This window comes from Penaeus japonicus, unplaced genomic scaffold (genome assembly GCF_977035675.1).
Source record: "Penaeus japonicus unplaced genomic scaffold, GWHDUDI00000001_assembly GWHDUDI00000027, whole genome shotgun sequence".
Classification (NCBI taxonomy): domain Eukaryota; kingdom Metazoa; phylum Arthropoda; class Malacostraca; order Decapoda; family Penaeidae; genus Penaeus; species Penaeus japonicus.
This window is the reverse complement of record NW_028234429.1, coordinates 8,847,435-8,854,934: the sequence shown is the minus strand read 5'-3', so window position 1 is coordinate 8,854,934 and position 7,500 is coordinate 8,847,435.

Sequence of the window (7,500 nt, the reverse complement as noted above, 5' to 3'; positions counted from 1 at the left end):
AGAGCGAGCGCTATCTCGAAAGTGAGCGGTATCTCGAGAGCGAGCGGTATCTCGAGAGCGAGCGGTATCTCGAGAGCGAGCGTTATTTCGAGAGCGAGCGCTATCTCGAAAGTGAGCGGTATCTCGAGAGCGAGCGGTATCTCGAGAGCGAGCGGTATCTCGAGAGCGAGCGGTATTTCGAGAGCGAGCGGTATCTCGAGAGCGAGCGGTATCTCGAGAGCGAGCGGTATCTCGAGAGCGAGCGGTATCTCGAGAGCGAGCGGTATCTCGAGAGCGAGCGGTATCTCGAGAGCGAGCGCTATCTTGAGAGCGAGCGGTATCTCGAGAGCGAGCGGTATCTCGAGAGCGAGCGGTATCTCGAGAGCGAGCGGTATTTCGAGAGCGAGCGGTATCTCGAGAGCGAGCGGTATCTCGAGAGCGAGCGGTATCTCGAGAGCGAGCGGTATCTCGAGAGCGAGCGGTATCTCGAGAGCGAGCGTTATTTCGAGAGCGAGCGCTATCTCGAAAGTGAGCGGTATCTCGAGAGCGAGCGGTATCTCGAGAGCGAGCGTTATTTCGAGAGCGAGCGCTATCTTGAGAGCGAGTGGTATCTCGAGAACGAGCGCTATCTCGAGAGTGAGCGGTATCTCGAGAGCGAGCATAGGACAGAGAGAGACCAGGATGAGGATGATAATAACGAAAAAAAGGGAATCATAGATCTCGAAAGAAGAAAAAAGGAAGGAGATCTAGACAGTAACTGGCTTCCAGGGCAAAGCAGGTCAACCCATTTATACCCTGACCTGCCCGACCAGCTGTAGATAGGTTCCTAGTCGGCTCTTTCCTTCCTCTAGCAGATCGTGACCACGTGGTTCTAACATATCGCCACGTGGACTTGGAGTACGTCTCACAACGTCTCATAGAGAGAGAAAGAGGGAGAGAAAGAGAGAGACAGAGAGAGACAGATAAAGGGAAAGAGCCACATATGCAGAGAGAGAGAGAGAGAGAGAGAGAGAGAGAGAGAGAGAGAGAGAGAGAGAGAGAGAGAGCGAGAGCGAGAGCGAGAGAGAGAGAGAGAAAGAGAGAGAGAAAGAGAGAAAGAAAGAAAGAGAGAGAGAGAGAGAGAGAGAGAGAAAGAGGAGGAGAGGAAGTGACAGAAAAAGAGAGAAAGAGAAAGAGGGGAAGAGAGAAAGAGAGAGAGAGAGAAAAAGAGGGAAATAGATAAGGATAAGGATAAGCCAGACATGCGGAACTACGCCGCTTCTACGGCGACCCCGTAGAGTGTTGACTCTGGCCTGACCTCGGTCCTTACCCACCGTGGGCCCAGCCAGTGGAAACTAACGAGCTTATATATGTACACACACACACACACACACACATACACACGCACACACACAGGAAATAAATAAATGAATATATATATGTATATATATATATATATAATATATATATATATATATATATATATATATATATATATATATATATATATATATATATATATATATATATATATATATATATATATATATATGTATATTTATACATATGTAATACACACACACACTATATAAATATATATATATATATATATATATATATTATATATATATATATATATATATATATATATATATATATATAATATAGTGTGTGTGTGTGTGTGTGTGTGTGTGTGTGTGTGTGTATATATATATTTGCATCCATATATGTAAAGCATGTAAATGGTTATTCGTAACCGATTTTGAGCTATTTTATGTCATCGCTCTTCAGAGAATCCCCTTTCTTGACAAATTTCCATTCTGACATATTGCCACTCCGTCGATTGAAAAAATCGGAATTAAAACAAGAAAAAAAGAAGAAACGAGCGCAGGGCTACATGCCGAGCGCACCCAAAAACGCGCCCTAGATCTCTTTATGATGTGAAGAAGAAGCGAAAACACCTCCCCCCACCCCCCCGCCGCGGTCTCAGCTACACCCTCCACTCCCCTTCAAATGGGATTAATATTTAAAGATGAACAAAAGAGTAGATCGTATAGGCCTACTCCAGAAACAGGTCATATATCACTTTGTGTTATGAAGGGGGGATGGGGTTTCTATCCCCCTCCCCCCTTCCCAGCCCATCTATCGCACCTTCCTCTATCTTCTCTCTCCCTCTCCATCACTCCTGTCGCCCTCCTTCCTTTCTTGATTGATTTTAATAATTTAAACTACAAAAACATCAGCGCCAAATTTGAATCTAGCTTTGAAGTGGCTTCTTTGTCTTTCTTTAATATATCAAAGGCAAGTACAAGGCCTTTAACAAAGATATATTTATACACATATTTGAATATATCTAACTATCTATCTACCTCTATAAATATATACAGGTTGCCAAATTTCATGAATATTTCAATTCAAAACATGATAGCATTAAATTTACAGTTGAAATAGAAAGGGAAGGACACATTCCTTTCTTAGATATAGACATTAAAAAATGCAATGGAACTTTTGTTACTTCGGTTTATAGGAAACCCACTTATACTAGTCTTACTACACAGTATGACAGTAAGCCTCATTCCCCAAAGATACAAAACCAATCTAGTCCAAACTCTAGTTATGAGACCATATAAAATTTCTAAAACTTATCATATTTTTTTGTGAAGAAATATAATTCATTAAGAACACACTGAGGAAAAATGGTTTTCCGAATTTTGTTCTGGACAACACTATCAGGAAAACACTAGATAAGATCTTTATCAAAAAAGATCCTGTGCTCACTGCCCCAAAAGATGACATCGTTATTCATCTACCCTATATTGGCCAACCTTCCCATGCACTGGCCAGAAAGTTGACTAATGTAATCAACCATAATAACAACACAGTTACTCTTAGACCCATTTTTAAAGCAACTAATACCATTAGCAGTTTCTTCAAAACCAAGGATAAGTTTAGAGACTCCCTAAACTCGTCCACTGTATATAAATATGTATGTGGTAGCTGTAATGCTGTCTATGTTGGAAAGACCACCCGAAATCTTTCCATTAGGGTAGACGAGCACAAAGGAATCTCTTTCTCGTGTCGGTGTGTGTAATCACTCGTTATATAGTTATTTTATCATACTATTACATATCAAGTCACTGTTTTGGCAGAGACGAATTGAAACATTTTTGTTATCCCTGTTATGGTTATTCGCTTTGTCATTATCCGCATTACCTTCATACGTGTATCACGTTTATCATCATTATCCTCATCATATCTTTACCATTATTCTTATCATTACTATCATTATCATAATTTTGTTAGTATATCCCTTGCGATGATGGTAATAATAGTAGTTGGGATAAAATTGAAAACGCTATTAACAATGACAATGCTAATGGTAATAGTAACAATGATAGCGATAAAACTATTGATATTATAATTATGATGACAATGATAATAAAAGTATAGATATTAATCACGGTGATTATGATAACCATTCAAATAATAATGGCGGTGATAATAACAATAATGATAATAACAAAAACATGATGATAATGATAACGATAAAATGATACTGATAATACTGATAATGTTGATAAAATAAAATTATATGGTAATAATCATATGATCAAAATCATAACGATAACAGCAATTTTAGTAACAACAACAATAACGATAATAATGATGATGATTACAATGATGATGATAATAATAAAAATCATATTCATAATAAGGGTAATGATAATGACAATGAAAAGGATAATAGTGATGATGGTAATACTACTAATAACAATAACAGTTAAACTACTTCTACTACTAATGATAACAATTAAAATTGTCTGTCTATCTATCTATTTTCAAATATACAGATAGATGATTAGATAAATAGACTTTATCTCTTATTCCATAAAAAATAAATCTATATTGAACTCAACTAAGGCCTAAAAACGGATCAAAGAACGAGCCACGAGAGAGAAGGAGGGAGAGAGCGAGAGAGAGAGAGAGATAGATAGATAGAGAGAGAGAGAGAGAGAGAGAGAGAGAGAGAGAGAGAGAGAGAGAGAGAGAGAGAGAGAGAGAGAGAGAGAGAGAGAGAGAGAGAGAGAGAGAGAGAGAGAGAGAGAGAGAGAGAGAGAGAGAGAGAGAGAGAGAGAGAGAGAGAGAGAGAGAGAGAGAGAGAGAGAGAGAGCAAGAGTGAGAGAGTGCAACCTACTAGCTGTCACCATCTGTAACCCGGTGGGAAATGACATCACTAGCTGGTGAGGAAGACAGACGTTCACTTGTCATAGTCTTTATTGATGGTCTGTTAAATACAGATCTGTGTCCTGATCATTGCCTGTGATCTGGGTTCCTTCTGATCCTGCTTAGATATGACTCTTGAGTCATTTCCTATTCCTCAGGGCTTTCTTTAGCAAACACAGCTACAGTTAAAGGTGGAAGAGGACACAGGGAGCAGGAAATGCCAGGTCAGAACTGAATACCTGCCTCACAACAATGAACTAATACAGTGACACACAATCAGTGGTTTAGATCACATGATATGCAACATCAGAGCCTTACATCGCTCGGACCGCGCTACTAGACGGCCTCTGTCGTATCTTTGCCATAGAAATAACCAGGCTCAAACTGCTATAAGCTAGCTAAGAAAAATATCTCCGCTTTACAAGTGGGCTCCTGGCTACTGTAGGTTATCTGCTACAGACTTCGCAGGTGGTTGTGACATTCATTCATAAGCTACAACAAATATCTTCAAATTCATTGGCTGGCACAGTGGCACCAACGGATCATATAAGGTGTAAAAGAATAGGCACTAAGACTGGTCTCATGACAGCATAAAAACATGTGCAGTAAATAAATATACATATGTACAAATACACAACTGCAATAGGTACAGTAAATACAGGTTGGCTGTGAGTATAAAGACATTATGTGAGGAAGTAATTAAAATAAAAGTGACATATTTAAATAATATTCGATGGACATAACAGTTACGTTTGACATTATATATAAATACAAATGGTTATTGCAAGGTTACAGAGAAAGAGAGAGAGAGAGAGAGAGAGAGAGAGAGAGAGAGAGAGAGAGAGAGAGAGAGAGAGAGAGAGAGAGAGAGAGAGAGAGAGAGAGAGAGAGAGAGAGAGAGAGAGAGAGAGAGAGAGAGAGAGAGAGAGATAGAGAGAGAGATAGAGAGAGAGATAGCAAAAACGAGAGAGTGAGAGAGAAAGAAAGAGAACCAATAAGAAAAAGTGAATAAACCCCTACCATGAACAAGAAAGGGAGTCGAAAGAAATGGAGGGAAAGCAAAGGACAAAAGGGAGAAGGTAAGCGGATGGAAGGAGGAGGGAAGGCAAGGAACCCAGAGCCTGAACCTGTGGAGCGCGGATCGCGTTCAATCCGGGAGGCTTGGCTTCCCTTCGTGTCATTCCCGCCTCCTTCGGTGTCACTTCCTCTTGACATTTATTATCTGTTCTGTTTATTTCGTTGGGATAGGAAGAAAGCGATCTGTTTCTGTAGACCTGTGAATGACCAGAAACGAAGTCTTATCACACACACATACACACACACACTCACTCACGCCACATCACTTACATCATATATACCACAATGCAAAGGGTCTCAACAAATCTTTGTCAATCTCTCTTTCCCCTTTCTTCTTAACTTTTACACTGATATTTCTCAGTCATTGAAATCTTTCTCTCTCTCCCGTTCTCTCCTTTACCATTCTGTTTCTTCGGTGTTTCAGACTAGAACCGTTATATCATAGAAATCCGCCATCGGCCATGCTACTATTAATTCTACTCTAACTCTCTCTAATAGTAACAAATGATTATTATGCTGGTAAAAAAAAAAAAAAAAAAATCAATGATGATGACGATGGTAATGATACTAAAAACAATAATATCAATGATAAGGATAATGATGATAACAATAACAAAATAGTATAAATGGTAATGATAATAATGAAATTAATAATTATAATGATAAAAATGATAATAGCAATGATAATAATAGAAATAATAATGATGTCAATGAAAATGAAAACGATGATAATGATAATGATTATATTGATAATAAATAGTGATAATGGAGCTGATGATCATGTAGTAGTATTAACAAGAATGATAATCATAATAATAACACAAATGACAGTAATTATGATAATGATGATAATAATGATGGACTATCATTATCATTATTGCAATCATCATATGACCTATTGAAGACGAAGAAAGTGGAGAAAGAAGGAATTGGAAGAAGAATATAAGGGAGACTGAATAAAATACTTTCATCAATAAAAACGAGGGAGACAGCAAGGGCGAAAGGAGAGGAAACAAGAATACGAAAGGAAGATAATATAAAGGATAAAAGGATAGGGCAAGGAATCCTGAAAAAAACACATATTAGAAAAAGAAAAAGAAAGAAATAAAAAAGAATAAAAGAATAAAAGGAAGAGGTAATAACACCAAAAACACACACACACAAACGCGAACCTGAACTGGCAGCAAGAGTCATGTGATTAATATTTTGAGCAGACAACTGAATCCGCAAATCCATGGCTCATGTCCAATTTTACATTTTAATTACTGAATTCGCAACATAGATTATACGAATAAAAAAAAATCCCCAACGCTTTTTAACACTTTTTTCTTTAGTATTCGTAGTGTAATAAATCCCGTGAACTATTACCCAGAGAGAGAGAGAGAGAGAGGGAGAGAGAGAGAGAGAGAGAGAGAGAGAGAGAGAGAGAGAGAGAGAGAGAGAGAGAGAGAGAGAGAGAGAGAGAGAGAGAGAGAGAGAGAGAGAGAGAGAGAGAGGGAGAGGGAGGGAGGGAGAGAGAGAGAGAGGGGGGGAGAGAGAGAGAGGGAGGGAGAGGGAGAGAGAGAGAGAGAGAGAAAGAGAAAGAGAGAGAGAGATAGAGAGGGTTGTAATACAAGTTGTTGACCCATTTCCCTGTCCCTATCGCGACGACAAAATTGGATTTGCCTCCGTCCTCTGGGAGTCTGTTGCAATCTGGCCTCCTTGTCGCGTCATCATCGCTGTTAATCATCTACGGTCTCATCAGACTGCTAGTTCTACGGTCGTAGGTAAGCGGTGGGAGTGCGAGAAAGGGGAGCGTGGGAGAAGGAGAAGGAGAGAGAGAGAGAGAGAGAGAGAGAGAGAGAGAGAGAGAGAGAGAGAGAGAGAGAGAGAGAGAGAGAGAGAGAGAGAGAGAAATCAGTAATCAACAGAATAACTATATGGCATAAACAATTCTTTCATCCTTTTTTTCTCAGTAAATATTTCTTTTCTGTCAGCATTTCTCTGTCTATATCTGCACGCATATTTTCTCATTGTCTCCCATACACTAATGCGATTGGTGCGATCATTAATTAATTATGGCTTTGCTTTCGACTTTTAGATAATCCTAATACTCAAGGAACAGACTCCGGCATATATATCTCTGTGAATAATGAATGAAACTTCAGGAAAGGAATACGCTAATCAAGATAAAAAAATGGGGAATGATTATAGTAGAATATGGCGGACATAAGCAAGCGATGGAATGTCTCATGGCTGACG